This window comes from Rhynchophorus ferrugineus, unplaced genomic scaffold, assembly GCF_030347505.1.
Source record: "Rhynchophorus ferrugineus isolate W39M unplaced genomic scaffold, kcgeb_rfMv2 rfM1, whole genome shotgun sequence".
Lineage (NCBI taxonomy): Eukaryota > Metazoa > Arthropoda > Insecta > Coleoptera > Curculionidae > Rhynchophorus > Rhynchophorus ferrugineus.
Window position 1 is genome coordinate 1032397 of NW_027472580.1, and position 18568 is coordinate 1050964.

Genomic DNA, 18568 nt, shown 5'->3' on the forward strand with positions numbered 1-18568 from the left:
AACAAAAATTAATCTGTAATTCTAAGTGTATATAATTTTGAAATAATGTCGGATAAAAAAAACCTTAACGCGCCATTTTTCAACGTTAATTTCCATATTAAAACCTAATAGGCTCAATCGTTCAATTAGAGTTTACATTTTCGAAAACTCCAGAGTCACGTTCCATATTGTTGGCATAATTTATACAGCGGTTTAATTAATCTATTAAACACCGTCATATTCACGATCAGAAATGGGGAATGTTCTATTTATTTGTTGATAAACAATAACGTAATTGTTCTAATTCTTTAACAAATATTGTTTTAATATATTCGAAGCTTGTTAATCAACTATTAATGATATAAATTATATTAATTTAATAAATACACAATCATTAGCTATTGAAATTATTTTGTAGCACTATCTTTTTTAAATTTTATTTTGTGACTTCATTCATCCTGAAATTGAAGAGAAAAAAGTAAAAGCATATAGGTAACTATATGTTAGGTTTTCATGATTTTTTTCCCTATCACGAAAACCTAACATATATTCTATTCAAAGTTATTTTATACATACGTCATCAAGATATTTAATGTATTGCCTGCCGCAACTTGTAAATTCGTTTCAGAATCGGACAATATTTTGCTTCTCATTTTATTCTAGTTGAAAAGAGATACAATGCTCTCTGATAAGTTCGAATGTCAAATCGAACTAGCCTGTCAAAGTCGTCCTGTTTTGCAAAGTACGCAAAATTATTTAAAATATTAGTTTTAATTACTACAGGTTATAAAGCGGCAAACGTTATTTTAGCGATTTGATTATTTTAGTAAATTTTAAAACGCTGCTTAATATATCATATTATATTGTTTGACAATATCGAAAACAATAGATAGTCACGGACACAAACTGATTGCATCTTTAATAAGATATTTCGAAAAAGAATAAGATAATAGAGGCCCCCTTATGCCCGTAAATTCCGTTAGAGAGAAGTTAGTACAAAAACTATTTTATGAATATAAACACATAATTTAATAAAATTATTTCAAAGAAAATTATTAGTCATAGTATATACTAGCGACCCGCCCCGGCTTCGCACGGGTGCAATGCTGATACTAAATTAAATACACTACAGAAAAAATATGAACGTTGTATATAAAAACATAGCGGCCCGCTCCGACTTTGCACGGGCATAAAATATATATGCCTATGTCACTCAATGAAAACATGATTAAAATCGATCCAGTATTTTTGGTTCATTCATTACTGCCCTTGGCCTGCACGCATTAAATTTGGAGTAAAACAATTCCTCTTCCCCTATACTTACTATGAAGATTTCCTGCTATCTTTGGAATATCTAAATTCATACAATTTTTATTACATTTTTAAACGCAAATTTTAAATTTGTAATATCTCCGAAAATATTTGTTTAATTTACATGCTGTAAGGAACCATATTGATCTATATTAATTGCACACTGTATTTAAGGTACTTAATTCGATAAGGATTAATGCCGTATTGCTTAAAATAGCTTCGTAAATAAGCCATTTTCTCACGTAAAAAGTAAACAATAAAAATGGTTAATGTGGGTTATCCCTAAAAGATAAACATATACCATCGCGGACTTTTTTGTAGACCTTTTTATGGTGTACAATACTGTAGTACATTAATTTGATCTAACTCGTAGGGTTAGGCAGCGTTTTTGCTAATTGCTAAATAAGCCTAAAAAATGGGTTAATTTACGACATCACGTTAGAAACCTCTAAAATTAGCAATGTTGTCTTAGTATATTATGCATGTATTATACATATAAACCTTTCTCTTGAATCACTCTATCTATTGAAAAAAACCGCATCAAAATCCGTTGCGTAGTTTTAAAGATTTAAGCGCACATAGGGATATAGGGACAGAAAAGGCGACTTTGTTTTATACTATGTAGTGATAAAAAAGTTAGGGACATGTAGCTTTTTGAAGGATATAAGACATCCTTTCATACACTTTTAGAGAGCATAGGGTTTAAATGGTGTAAAGATATCCCTGAAGAGATCTAATGGAACTTCCAGGCGTTGCCTTAAAAACAATTAAATTTTTGAAGACGTGCAATAAAATCAAGGAAGATAAGTTATTTGACTTTGTGTACCTTGATAAAACTTGGATATTTCAAAATGGTTCATTGGGGAAGTCTTGGCAAGACAGTAACAAAAAAGTGTAAAGACGACAAAAATTGATGGAAAAAGGTAAAAGTTACAATAGCATTTGATTAGATTTTGTTGGTCATTATATTTATTAATAATTAATTTCAGATAAACTGTTAATCATGCAGAGAATAAGAATGGTTTTATTCCTGGTGCAGAATTAGTGTTTTCCTCCAAGTCGAAGGTCGACTACCATGGAGATATAAACTATAACATGTTTTTGTTATGGTTTGAAAATCAACTGTTAAAAAACCTGGAGATCAGTCATTATTATGGACAAAACACCATATCATGCACACTAGTGGGATGAACTAATTTCATCTCTAATATTATATTATATTAAAAATAATATAATTATTTATTTGAAATTATTCAGGAGCTGCCACTCCAATTTTCAAAAATATAGTTGCTGTAATTAAACTAACTCAGTAACCACTATTTATACTAAGGTATAAGTGATAAATTTCAAATTAAAAAAAACATCCAATATATAATTCAAGAAAACATATGGGTGGCTTTCTTCTTCTCTAGATATTTGTAAAAAAATCACGTGTATATTTACATTGCCACGACAAAAATCCACGAGGTATAATACGAATTACTTCCTTATCTACCAGCTTCACCATATATACTATAAAAAATTGGATCCAGCGATTGTTTCGTATATTCCAATTTGAAAAGTTTAAAATGGTTGAATTCATTGTATATTTTAGAAGGAATATGAAATTGCAATGAGTGACTAACTACATAGAAAAAATATTTTTAACAAAAAAAGTGAACCGACTTCAAAAAATAAATAAGGAACTAACTAAAAAGTAACAAATAATCAAACATAGATTTTAAATACAAAAAAAAAACACAATTTTAAAATGAAATATGGACATAGTAATCGTTATAATAACTAAAAAAATAACAAATTTTTATTTAACATATCTGCTCTACTTATATCTTATCTACTAATTCATATTTCCTTTGTAATAATCATATTTCTCTTAATATTTATGTGTTTATTGTTACGTCCATATTATTTACTGCCTCAATATATTCTTCACATCTCTTCTGTAGTAATTATTTAAAGAAGAATTTTAATATAAGCTTTAATAAATCCGCTCGAGTATATATTTTTCTATTCTAAAATTTCTAACAACATAATATTTTACAAACAGGTCAAGATATTTTTAGATTCGTCATCTAGTAAACTAATAATAAACAGTAAAGCAAATAATGTATGTGAACACATACCAAAGTAATAAAATTTAGTAAATTATAATTATTTATTCATTTATTTAATTTCTTTATAGCAAAGTTTCATTCCAACTTTTGTAAAATTTAGGGTGCTTTTAATAATTAATAAAAACGGAGAAACAAATTCGTTAGTGTTAAACCATTATTTTCACCCAGACATTTTACCGAGCGTGTCCCGTAATATTAGACTTTAAATTTTACGTACCTCTAGTATCACATTCCCTATTGTTAGGGTAATTTATGCATTGGCTTTAATTAGTCTATTGTATAATTCATAGTCGTAAATCTAATATTACCTATTTGTTCGTTCTAGAACTTTGAATATACACATACAATGTTTAATACAAAGTAACAATGTTGATTTAGTACTACACTAAAGAGACAACATTTCTGTTTAGATAAACAGAATTTAGTTTCATTGTAACCTTTTAATGAGTTCATATGGTGGGTAAATAAATTCACTTAAAAGAAAACGAGAAATTTGTTCTCATTATTTGATATGCCGGACGATTAATATGACATAACTGTGCGTTGATTTGAATATACTGCAGATTAATTAAATTAAACACCCCATCCCATTGAGAAATTCTGTTGGTTGCTGTCTTTGTTAAAGCTATTAAGTCCTAATTTATATTAGGGCCTTGCAGATCCTGATCAATACCTAACGCTTACTGGGTTCTTACTTCATACGATTGATAATAGTGGTTAATTGTTTTATTGGGTGGTTTTTATCAGGATCTGGAATAAGTTATCATTATTTTTGTATTTATTTTAATTACTAATCGACAGAATTGACATTTAGCTTGGAACCATAAGAATGTTTTGTTGAAATATTAAACATACGGTCTCCATAATTTAATTATATTTTAAAACTGGCCTATTAGAGCAACATAGAGTAAAATTTGCAACATAAATTGGCGATTCTCTTGCGCATTCTAAAAATCATAGCTGTCATTTCAATAAAAAGTGCCATATATTGTTAGGTGGTAAATTTAAAGTTAATTTTGTGATTATATAATTTGTTCAATTAGTTTGTTAAACTAACAGAATTATTCATTATTTAATAACAAGAAGTAACACGATACAATACGAAAATATTATATAATTTTCTAATACTAATTGGGAAATAGCCTTCGAATAAGGGCTCTTTATGTTAAATATTCTAAAATATAACTAGTTTGAGAATTATAGATATTTATATAATAATATTTATATTCGTAATAATATATAAAAACACAAAAGGAATTAATTTAATAATACATAAAAATATTAATTTTAAAAGCTTTTTAAAACTATCTGCACTTGTTTAATGTATCTATGGGACAGCGGTCTTTCAAGAAATATTAGTACCTTCACTTAAAGTTCTTACTCACTCTGCTTTGAAGAACATGCCAAGAACATCAATAATTGTCAATTGTTTTCGTATGCTTCTGCATCAACATCTAACCTGGGAGAAGCACGTACTTGCTAAATGAAAACAACTTGGTCTTAAACTATACCAAATATATTGAGTACAAATCCAATTTATCATTAGATAAAAAAGTATTGCTATAGAAATCCATATTAAGTCTATTTGGTCATATGGAATTCAAATGTGGGGTAGTGCTAGCAAGTCTAATATATCCATCATATATATCCAACGGTTTCATCATACAACCAAAAAGTGTTGCGTGCCATTGTAGATTCTCCGTACTAAAGCTCTAATGAAGTTATACAACGCAATATCCTTCTAGAACCGATACTGAGTGTAATTCAAAAGGTCTGTGTTAAATATATTAAAAGAGTGTTAAAGCACTCCAATGATAGTGAAGTGCGCAGGAGCACTATTTACTTTGCAATAACCATTCGAATAGGCCTAAATATATATATATATATATATATATATAATATAATATATAATATATATATATATATATATATATATATATATTATTATATATTATATATATATATATATATATATATATATATATATATATATATATATATATATATATATATATATATATATATATATTATATATATATATATATATATATATATATATATATATATATATATATATATATATATATATATATATATATATATATATATATATATATATATATATATATATATATATATATATATTATTACATCATCAAGAAATTCTCATTGTCCCCTGGTCAGATTATTAAACCACTAAGAGTAATCATTAAATAATATATATTAAAATATATTTTGTTGTGTATTATTATAAAATATTTTATGACAATACTGCAGGTAAAATTAATAACCGTAATTAAATCTAGATAAATGGTTTAATTTAATTTGAATTAAAATTGTACGAATCTCGATAAATAATAAAACGTTATAATAATAAGTTTATAGTCGACTTTGTTATAAACTATAATTAACGTTTAAGTTAACGATGGAAAGGAAAAAATGGGAATAAGCGCCTTTTGCGGGTTTATATTCCGATTTCATAACAAAAACATTTTACGGCGCTAATAGATTTATAGACTTTTTTATTTTGTTTAAAGTGTTTTTTAATGAAAACAAGGCATAACAAAATATCTAATGATATCTTGGCAGCTAAACAATTTAGTTTGGAAATTATTTTTTAGAATGAGGCAAGCTGTCGGATCATTAGTTTGTGAATTAGGGCATTTTGAGTGAAGAAACTTTTGTTATTATGAATAAAATGGATGAAAAGGAATTTTGCGTGTTGATAAAATATAGTTTTTTGAAGGGAAAAAATACAGTTGAAGGAAAAACTTGGCTTGATGTCGAGTTTCCGGACACTGCTCCAGGAAAATCAACCATCAAGAATTTGTATGCTAAGTTTAGACGTGGTGAAATGAGCACTGAAAACGGTGAACGAAGTGGACGCGCAAAAGAGGTTGCTACCGACGAAGACATTATAAAAAATCAACAAAATTATTTTGAATTACCGTAAGTTGAGACTGAATGAAATAGCAGACATGCAAGATATCAGTTGAACGTGTACATCATATCATTCATGAATATTTGGGTATGAGAAAGCTCTGTGCAAAGTGCGTGCCGCGCGATCCCACTTTTGGCCAAAATCCACGACGAGTTGATGATTCGGAGCAGTGTTTGAAGATGATTAAGCATAATAAACCCAAGTTTTTGCATCGATATGTGACAATGGATGAAACATGGCTCCATCATTTCACACCGAAGTCCAATTGACAGTTATCTGAGTGGATTGCACACGATGAACCCGCTCCAAAGTGTGAAAAAGCATTCGGCTGGCAAGGTTATGGTGTCTGTATTTTGGGATATGTGTGGAATAATTTTCATTGGCTACCTTGAAAAAGAAAGGACCATCAACAGCGACTATTACATAACGTTATTGGACCGTTTGAAGGACAAAATCGCTAAAAACGGCCGCATTTCAAGAAAAAGAAAGTGTTGTTTCACCAAGACAATGCACCGTGACAAAAATCCATGAATTGGGCTTCGAATTGCTTCCTCATCCACCGTATTATCCAGATCTGCACATAAGTTCACTTAAGAATCTCAGAAAGAATGACGAAGAAGATCAGAATTAAAGTTGGAGTTATCTTCAATTTCGACAAAGTTGATGGATTTTTATTTATATTTCGATCTTTGTTTAACCGATTAATTATTGAAGCATTTTCTATTAGTTATATATTTCCTAATGGAGAATGAATTATCTTTATTTCTTTGGTATCTACTATCAAATAATTCAGCATGGAAATATACGGGAGTAACTTTTTATTGTCGCAATTGACTAAAATCTCACAGGATGGGTCATAAAACCCGTGATAAAAACCAGGTAGATCCATCCAAACAATGGAGAAAGCAGGAATCCTTCTGGGTAATCTCTTATTACTTTAAGTTATCCTCCGGTGGGTTTAATTAAAGCATGGCTTTTTTATATGTGTCATTCCAAATGAGAAAAATAGTGAAGATTAATTGTGTGTTACGTCTTGTTTCGTGGCTGATAATTCTCGTTTAATGAAATTAGTTTATATATCTGTTAAAGTTTCCAAAGCAGTTGATAAATGCAATTTATTTTTAAAATAATAATACTTTATATAATGCTAAATTTATTAGAAAGTTATATCCTATAAATTATATTATTTTGCATATTGTGTGGTATAAATATTAGTTGGGTACCTTTTGAGTTTCGGAATCACAGTCTCCAACATTGCGATGGTTAAGCTACATAACATAAAAATTGTGGAAAATCGATTTTTGTAATAACCTGAGTGTCTCACTCAATGTAGCTTGTCTATAATTGAAAACGAATTATTATGTAAAACCTTTTTTAGTTTTGTTTTAAATGTATTCACGATCTTTTTGTGAAATTTGAAATCTACTGAAATGGATCTAATGAGATTCTGACTAACAGGGCAAAAAAAGGCCACAGGTCTTCAATATATAAGAGTGACTCAATGAATTCGACTAATAAAGGTTTCTCTATATACAATATATCTGGATTCACATTATAACAAATATGACACCTCGATTATTACAGATTTTGGGGCCAGTAGATTTTGAATTGAGTTTAAATTTTGTGAAAAAGAAGGAATAGTGTATTTTAATCTTTATAGTATCGATGCTTGTCCAGCATACTTATTTTCGTAAAAACAAAAACTAAAACCAAAGTGTAATCTAATATCCAAAACCTTGCGGCAATAGTTTTAATGAATATTCAACAAGACAGATATATGAATAAGTACTTGAAAGTTTTCTGTTTGTACCATAAAATGCCATAATGGTTAAAGTTGTTGTACGTGTAAAGTTGTACGTAAAGTCTAAATATTATAAATGTTTGTCGTTGGTTTATGAAAACTATGATAAAAAGGACATCGTCATTTGAAGCAATCTAACAGCTCCTCGATCAGGCTATGACTGGAACAAGTTGGTACTTTAAAGTAATTGTAAAATATTCTTGACGTTTTTTTCATAATATGTAAAGAAGACTTGGCATGAGCATGATTTTCGGCATATATGAATAATTTAAGCCTCAGTTTTTCATTCATTTGCATTAACTATCATTGACAACCTGGTGTTCCTCACTGGAGATATTAGCGGGTTGAAGCAGTTTGTAGTAGATAAGTCCAAGTGGATTTCACCTTTTGTACAGGGTTTTAAATTTTTTTTTCTTTGAAATCACATTTTCTTCACGCAAACTTTCCTTAAATTAACTTCGCGATTTTTGATCTGATTTGATACAAAAATCTTTCTTATTTAGATTTTTAAGCAGCGGTTCCTACTGTTTTCGTTAGTTTTTACACTGTTTCATCTCAAAATCTCGGCATTGCTTCTCATTCCTTGTGACTGGTTCCAAATAGCTTTTGCTTGAACACTGTAACCACTAATCATAATTTTTGATTAAAAAAATATATTCTCCTTATGCATGATACAAAAATGTATGTCCATTTTATCTGTAAATAAAACAAAAAACAGGACTTTCAGTAAAATGCATTTTGTTGTCACTAAAATTGACATGGTGACCGTAAAATTGATTGTAAGATCTAACAGAAAGTGTGTTGTTGACACTTCAGCGAATGTTGATGCTTTAACAAGAATATAGTTATAATATTCTGGTCCAGTACTATTAAAAATACAGGCCTGCAATAAAAAAACCGTTTGAGTATTTTCAACTGATTTATATATATTTTGGTATGCTGAAAACGAAAATAATATGGAAACAATTTCAGAACGTCAGGATTTAGGGTGTCCGTGCCCCAAGGCCCCTGTGACGTTGGCCGATATTCAGTTGTCATGTGGATGGTTCAATACTTAAATCGAATGACTTGGTGCTCTGAATTGGAAGATGATTTTCCGAAATTACTCTCCCAGGGCGTGCTAAATAAATCGGTAAAATACTTGATCTTCCCAAAAATGGTGCTGAGGTGTTTGGCTTAATGCTCAAATGCCGGAACTACCTAAGAGGAAAACTTGGTTTATTGTACCATTATTGAAGGCTTGCCGGATGTATTTAAGTTCCAATAAGGTTCAACTCGTCGGCGACTTTGCATGGATTCATTACAAAGAAGTCTTAGTTGCTAGAATAACAAGCTGGGTTTATTAAGTTCCCTCATTTATTGTATCTATGGGACACCAGTCTTTCAAGAAATATTGGCACCTTCACATAAAGTTCTTATTTACTCTGCGTAGAAGAATATGCCAAGAACATCAATAATTGTCAATTGTTTTCGTATGCTTCTGCATCAACATCTAACCTGGGAGAAGCACGTACTTGCTAAATGAAAACAACTTGGTCTTAAACTATACCAAATATATTGAGTACAAATCCAATTTATCATTAGATAAAAAGGTATTGCTATAGAAATTGATATTAAGTCTATTTGGTTGTTTGGAATCCTAATATGGGGTAGTGCTAGCAAGTCTAATATATCTATCATATATATCCAACGGTTTCATGATACAACCAAAAAATGTTGCGTGCCATTGTCGATTCTCCGTATTTATAGCTCTAATGCAATATCCAAAGTTGTACAATGCAATATCCTTTTAGAAGCCATATTGGGTGTAAGTCAATATGTATGTGTTAAGTATATTGAAAGAGTGTTAAAGCACTCCAATGATAGTGAAGTGGGCAGGCTAAACACCATCCACTTCACGCACAGCAAAAACCATTCGAATATGCCTAAATAATTAATATTCTAGTAATATTTTATACAGGTGATCACTTACTGAAGTGATTTTCTACATGTCATGTATATATTATTATTACAGCATCAAGAAATTCTCATTGCCCAGTGGTCAGATTGCTGAACTACTAAGAGCAATAATTAAAAAATATATATTAATGTATTTTGTTGTGCATTATTATACAATATTTTATGACAATACTGTAGGTAAATTTAATAACCGTAATTAAATCTAGCTAAATGGTTTTATTTAATCTGAATTAAATTGAACGAACGTCGATAAATAATAAAACGTTTTAATAATAAGTTTATAGTCGACTTTGTTATAAACTATAATTAACGTTTAATTTAACGATGGAAAGGAAAAAAAGTTGGAACGAGCGCCATTTGCGACTTTATATTCCGATTTCATAATAAAAACGTTTTACGATGGTAATAGATTTATAGACTTTTTTATTTTGTTTAAAGTGTTTTTTAATGAAAACAAGGCATAACAAAATATCTAATGGGTTTTTTTTCGATTTTGGCTTGTCGGTAGGGGTATCAAAATTGCAGTAACAAAGAATAACAAAATATTGATTTATAACAATAATATAGGACTGTAAATAATATAGAAAGGTCCTAAAATATTATTTGTGTTTAAATGACAAACAGGGTTTTCAAAAAAAAAAAGCTCAGGGGGTAGAAAATTTATAAGGGGCAAAAAATATTTTCTATATAATATTCTTGAAATATACACATATTTACAAGAACAGACAACGTGGAAATATCAAAATTTGATACGCATGTCAAGAGTCCCTATGAGTAGACCCTTGTTGAGAACTATTCCACAAAATAATTTGTTTATGACTTAATAGTTTTGGATATTTTTATGTGATTTGAAATTATATTTAATGTAGAAAATATTTTAGGTTCATATTAAGGCTATGCCTCTCAATATTAATTTACGTTTACTAACTAGCGTCATTTGCTTTATGTTGAATGGTATTTATCGTTTAATTAAGGGTAATTGTGGCCGGTGCTAATCTCTGTTTAAGCTACAAAGCATGAACCATCGTTATTGGAATTGACAAGCAAAATACCTTCATACAAAAGCCTCAAATTTCAGGTTATTGTTCCCAAGTTTCCTATTGTAACAGAGTATTTCATAATTATCTATATATAATCTGATATTATATATAATTATTTCACAATATTAAACATATAATAATTTAACGACACTATGTCTGTGTTTTTCAACAAGTTTCTTCAACATTGTTACTTAATAGTAGTTAAAAACTTTTCGGATTTTTAATATGATTTTAAAAAGGTTGCGACGCTAGAGAAAATGCACTTTAAAAAGGCCAAGCCTCTCGTTTAACTTATTCTGTACAGATTGGCGCCTGAATCTTTGATTTTAACTGAAAAATTAAGGACCCTAAGGTTCGAAACAATGTTCGCTTTCAATTATGTATTCTTATTGCTTTTTCTTTTTTGATGGCTTATATTTTGGAATTGAAAATTTTAATTTTAATTTTATACAATATGTTAACGTTAACTGTTGTAATATTGCTTCTTTATTATTCAAAATATCATTGAATTATTCACACCATATGAATTAACTGGTGTTTATTCAATGATATATATGATCATTTTCAGTTACCATTACGACTGCTAGAGCTAACAATAGCAATAGTGGAAATAGTGGAAGGCAATTACAGTTTTTTATGACCTTTTGTTTTGCTGAACTACGGCTTATTTGTGCACCTAACATAAATATAATAAAAGGCATTAATTTATTTCATTCATTTGAATCCCATTTAATAAGCTATTTAAAGTGCAATAATTAGAAAGAATTTTTAAAGAAATTTAAAACAACATAAATGAAAAATGAAACACGTAATTAACTACCGTGATAGTCCCAGAATTTCGTTCATTATATTTTTAATTACCGTCATTTTGCGCTGAAAAAATAACAACCAACAAGCTAAGTAATTTGCTCGAGTTTCAATAATACGTTCTCGAGAGACTACAATAATTTCCACAACAATTTGTCCTTTAGAATCTGTAACTCGACCTAAATCCTTTGGAAAAATAAGGAACTGGCACCGGATCTCGCGTAATAACCGAGTCGCAATAATTCAGAGGTGCCAGGTGAGGAGCCTGAAGGATTGAAAAAGTGCAGTTGGCTGGGGACACGCAGATCGATAAGAGCTGGCACTAGTTCCATCGGTGACGCAACAAGTCTGTATATATATTATATTCCCTCTCGTATTGTTCATGTTATATTTACACCATATAATTTCAAGATGTATATTCGGTTAATTTTTTTTGTATATTTATAAAATTACGATAGATGTTGTCCCGTCTGAGCTATAAATATTTAATTAATACATTATTATTAATATTAATATTCAAAAACATAGTTGCTATTGATGATACATTGATGCAAAATATTGTAGTTTTGTTTTATGGCACGGAAACAAATAATGTTGATGGTTTTCTATCTTCTGAATCAAGAAACTCACAATGAAACATTAGCTTTCAATGGGGACATGAATTTGATGTTTACCAACACAATTAGAAATGAAAGAGTCGTTATCCCGAGGGCGGGAAGTTTTAATTATTATCTCATTTACTTCAATTTTACTCAATTAGAGGGAAACAAGGTTATTAAATGCTATGCTGTATGATTTCAACATGTGAATACGGGTTTCGACGTCTTAAAAATGATGTATTTGATACCGAAGACAAAACTAAGACGATGAGTTGAAAACACTAATCGACAAAATAATTAAAGGGAATCGCTATGGACTACAATTGATACATTCAAGCTGAGCTCTATGCGAAAAACGGCCAGCGAAATCTTTCTACAGGTAAGAACTATTTGGATATGTGGAAAGGATCGTCTACAATAACATCCTTTGACTTACAAGAACTCCATCAGATAATAGAAGAAGTAAAGAATTGAAAAGTGGTGGGATTATGAACTAGTATTTGATTGAAAATTAACATCTTAGTTATTTCATCGAATACTAGCTCAGAATATGACAGTGAGTGAATGAAACTCTCAGGATGTGGGAATATGATTCAATGCTGACAATGCCAAGAGACGGTAATGAAAGTGGAGACAACTAAAGGTGAGTATATAATTAATATACGATAATTGTAATCAAAATGTAACGAGAATAGTATTGTAGAGTGCAAAAGATTTACATGCATAAATATTTTTGTAATTGTTCAGAATATATTTCAGTATTTCGTTAAATGTACGAGGAGAGAATATATACTAATTATTTTGCAGATATAGCAAATGCATTAGAGTGAAGTGAATCTAATTTTATCAAGAAAATTGTACACAGGCAGAAACAGAAGAAACCAAGAAGAAATACAATGATATGAGAACGATTTGACAAGTAAACCCAGCAAGACCACAACAAGGATACAAGACCTAAACATAAAAAGGTTAATATGTTCTAATGAAAATAAAATACATTACTCGGATGTACAATTATTAATTGTGTGGATTATGCCTCCAGGGATACCACAGGTAGTTTAGAAAATAATTCATAGCAAATATAATAAAATAACTTTAGCCTACAAACTATTGCGAATGTTTAATTAACTCTAGTTTAAGGCCTTCGATAATATATACACTAGGTTATAATATGTAGCATTTTGTTTCACTGTTTTATGTATATTAGAATTTTTTTATATATAGAAGCCAAAATAAACTAAAAAGCGTAACATTACGAGGTTTTGACGTGACGTTTCGTGAGTTCGCTTCTACTTTGGACAAACTATTAGTATAGTTTTCACATGTAGATTTCATATCATATAAACTCTATTTGACTTTTGTTGGTCCAATTGATAATGTAGTTTGCAGTAACTGCAATTTTCTATGCAATTTAATAGATATACTGATATAATTAGTATAGAACATGGTTTAAGAGGTTAATTAAATGCCTACTTTTTTGGTTAGTCCTAATCTTCGAAAGAGGCGTGTTAAATTTGATAGTTGTCAGACCATTAGTTGTGAATTATAGAATTTTGAATGAAGCAACTTTTGTTATTGTAAAAAAATGTAAAAAGGAAAAGGAAAAAGGAATTCCGCGTGTTGATAAAATATTGCTTTTTGAAGGGAAAAAATACAGTTGAAGCAAAAACTTGGTTTAATGCCGAGTTTCCAGACACTGCCTCAGGAATATTAATCATCAAGGATTAGTATGCTAAGTTTAAACATTGTGAAATGAGCACCGAAGACGTTAAACGCAGTGGACGCCCAAAAGAGGTTGTTATCGACGAAAATATTAAATAAATCTACTTTTTTTGAATGGCCGGAAATTGGAACTGAATGAAATAGCAGACACTCTAAAGATGTCAACTGAACATGTACATCATATCATTCTCATTCTCATTCACGAATATTTGGGTAATAGAAAGTTCTGTGTAAAGTGGGTGCCGCGGGAGCTCACTTTTGGCCAAAAACAATGACGAGTTGATGGTTTGGAAAAGTGTTTGAAGATGATCAAGCGTAATGAACCCGAGTTTTGGCGTCGACATGTGACAATGGATGAAACATGGCTCCATCATTTTACTTCGAAGCCCAATCGACAGATATCCGAGTGGACTGTGGCTGGCAAGATTATGGTGTGTGTATTTTGGGATGCGCATGGTCGCAACAGCGACTATTATATAGCGTAATTGGACCGTTTGAATGACGAAATCGCCGAAAGCGGCCGCATTTGAACAAAAAGGAAGTGCTGCTTCACCAAGAAAATGCACCGTGTCATAAGTCAGTGAACACGATGGCAAAAGTCCATAAATTGGTCGTCAAATTGCCTCCTCATCCACCATATTATCCAGATCTGCCCCACAGCGACTATTTCCTGTTCTCAGATCTCAAAAGAATGCTCGCTGGGAGGAAATGTTCGTCGAGTGAAAAGCTGATTGCCGAAACTGAGGCCTATTTTGAAGCAAAGGAAAAATCGTACTACAAAAATTGTATCGAAAAGTTGGAGGATCACTATAATCAGTGTATCATCCTTGAAGTGAATTATGTTGAATAAAAAACTAATTTTGCCAAAAAAATGTGTTTTACCATGGTAGACCGGGGACTTTTCAATTTACCTGTTACTTGACAATTTATACGGATGATATATGTGGCTATATTTAGAACTAATCCTGCAATCTACCTTCCCGGTACTTTTTATTAAAATATTTAAGTTTTCCTGAATGAAAATACCGTAACAATACTCGATAATTGTCGTTAAAGTCAAAAAGGCGACGCCAAACTCTAAAAGCGTCAATCTCCTTTAGGAAGCGGATCGCGAGGGCCGTCGCGACGCCCACTCGAATTCGGGCGTCGGGACCTGTTGCGTCGCTCCTGCATCCGCTCGCGATCGATTTGACCGGCGCACTGGCTGCACTTTTCCAATCTTCCTATCTTCCACCTGACGCCTATAAACCATCGTATTCCAATAATTCTTTGCGGTATCGCGTGTTTCTTGTTTTTCCTCTGGAACGCATTACGGTTTCCCGCGGGATTTGGTACGGGATTTCGGATGACTGAAATATAGAATGCGCATTTCGAGATTTTACTTAGGAAATTTATATGTAGCTTGTTTGGATCGATTGCGTGCTGTGGCATCAATAAAATGCTAGCTTTTTCAATAAACATCAAGTACCATCTATTAATCTATAAAAGAAGAATTAAATATTTAAGTATTTCACCTCAATGACTGCCTTTTATGAAAATAAAACACACCATTTCTTAATATTCCAATGTATTTATTATTTCTTAATATTGCTTGTATCTCTGCACGCAATAAACATTTTCTGGGAAAATAAATTCTCTGTATCATGTGACGTTAGCTTAGAATTAGTAAAAAATTAAATTGGCCCTAAATCATATATATTGAAAATTAATTATGAATTCTAAAGTGTTGCAATTGCCATATGATTCTGTAAACCTTCGCGAAAAAATAAAAGTATGTTTGCGTATTACGTTTGTTGAAATAAATATCGATATTCCTGAAAATCGATAAAAATTTAACTGTATTTCTTTTGGAATAAAGGAAAGACAACAAAAATGCTATATGTTGATAACGATATGTGTCCATTACTACTCTGGAATAATTCTCTCTGATTGGTGTTCAACTTATAATAACATATATTAAATACAAATATATTGTCTGTTTATATTTCTTGAAATAAATTATTAATATCGACCCAAAAATAAAAATAAATTCATTTTAATGAATCTATTAATCCTATTTTATGAGATCTTTTTGCGATTGTTGATAATTGTCATCACCCTTATTTTCATAGGCAAAACTATTTCAGTCAATTATTTTAAATACATTTGTGTTTGTCGGATCGGCTTCAAGAATTCGAAATCAAATTTGGTCAGCCATTTGGTCAAAACACCAGATCAGCCAATTAATATACAAATTCTTTAAATATCCAGTTTATTGGTTATAGTTAGTCCCCTTAAGTTTGGTCTTTGGTAGTCTTACTCGTCTCATACTTAAAAGATTCTTAAAGAAAAATTTCATAAAGAAGACAGACAATATGGTTTGGTAAATTTAAAGCATGGATTGGTAAATGAAAAATAAATATATTATTAGTCCTTTAGGAAGTAATCTCACAGAAAATCACTGCAAATCATTTGTAGCACAGGAAGTAAGTTGCTCTAACTGAACTAGATTATATCAACCAGAAGAATCAATAAGCACTATTGACTCTTAACTTTTTGCATGCCATTCCCTCAAAAAACTTTAAAAAATGCAATTATATTATGTAATTTTTGCTCTGTGTAGAAGAACATGCCCACCAATAAAAAATAGTAACTGTCAACACCACCAAGCAGGGGATTCTCAATACCTTGGCATGTATCTAAACCGACGTCTAACGTGAGCTTTTTTTTTGTTCTGGCCTAAAAACCAGGCGGTGGAATGCATGACGCATACCTGGTAGCGGAGACTTGCCCTGGAGTGACAAATTGTACCGGGTTATGTGGGACTGCCTCTGGGCTTGTTGATCCCTGTGGATCGCTACTGCTACTGCACTAAATTTGTGGATATGGCACCCGCTGATCGGGCAGCCGTTATTGGGCACGAGGGGCCGGCGATTCTATTGATTCGCGAACCTGAGTTAACACACAACTGGATACTGTTGTCTGGGGGCAAAAGTTATGACGGTAGCGATGGATGAGGTCGTTTCGGCCTGGAAAAAGGGGGGAGCTTGGCGGTGACGCGGTGCTAAGCTCCCAGCATGTCGACCAGCTCGCGAACAAGCGCGTTTTCAGAAGAACTTGAGCTGAGTTGTTGTTTATGGAATGATTGAGATATGAAGTGCTTGATTTCTGGAATGTCAGTTTCCCTATGATTTTGATTATTTCTTACAAACCATGGCGCGTTTAATATTCTTCTGATTAGCTTATTTTGGAAAACTTGAAGCCGTTTGACCTGGTTGGGTGTAACAAACTTGAAGTAGACATTAGATCCGTAGAGGAGTACGGACCGAATTAACATCTTGTAAAATAAGCATTTGATGGAGATGGGAAGTCTGCTAGAAGTGCAGATTAGAGAAGATAGCAGGTTTGCTATCCCCGAAACTTTTTGAATTGCTTTCTGGATTTGGGAATGCCAACCGACGTGACGTTATCCAGCTATGGAATTATTGCGGTGTCGATCTTATGTTGCGAGACGCGCAGTGCGTAACGCTTCTTATGGAAAATGATGGCCTGGGTTTTCAGGGGGTTGATTTGCAACCTTCAGAATTTGAACCACTTGACCGCATGATCGAGCTGCTTCTGTAAACGTTCATGAATTGTAACTTCGAACCTGGCGGCCGTGAAGAAAGCAGTGTCGTCAGCGTAAAACGCGACGTCAATGTGCTCTTTTCTCGGCAGGTCTGAAATAAAGAGGTTGAATAAGGCTGGGGTCTAACTTGAGCCTAACTATATCAAATATATTGGCTCATCGAGAGTAAATCATCAGAATCATTACTTAGACCTTACGGACCTTATCAACTTAGCAATAAGATACTGCTAGCAAGTCTAATGTAGCCACCATTGACGGTTCCTAAATAAAGTGTTTTGTGCCATAGTTGATACTCTGTCTATAATTAATTAATACAGCACGACATATATTTAGAAATAATAAGGATTTTAATCAAAGTGCTTGTGCTAAGTACTTCGAAAGAGTGCACGCTAATCTGCTTACTGTAGAGAAATGTGTAGACTAAAAGGTTCAGCGCCATCTGATCTGATTAATAGATATACATAGACTTTGTATTAAAACTTAGAATATAATATTTTTTAATAATAACAGATTTTCATTGGCGGACATGTTCTTCTACGCAGAGCAGAAGTTGTATAGGTAGATTTTGTTGCACGCCAGTAACCAAGTTGGATAATATCGGATATCTTCTGGAAGTTAGTCACGCGTAAGCTTAATGCCGAGAATCTCTTTTTCGGAATCTACGTTAAGTGTAGATCCAATCCGTAG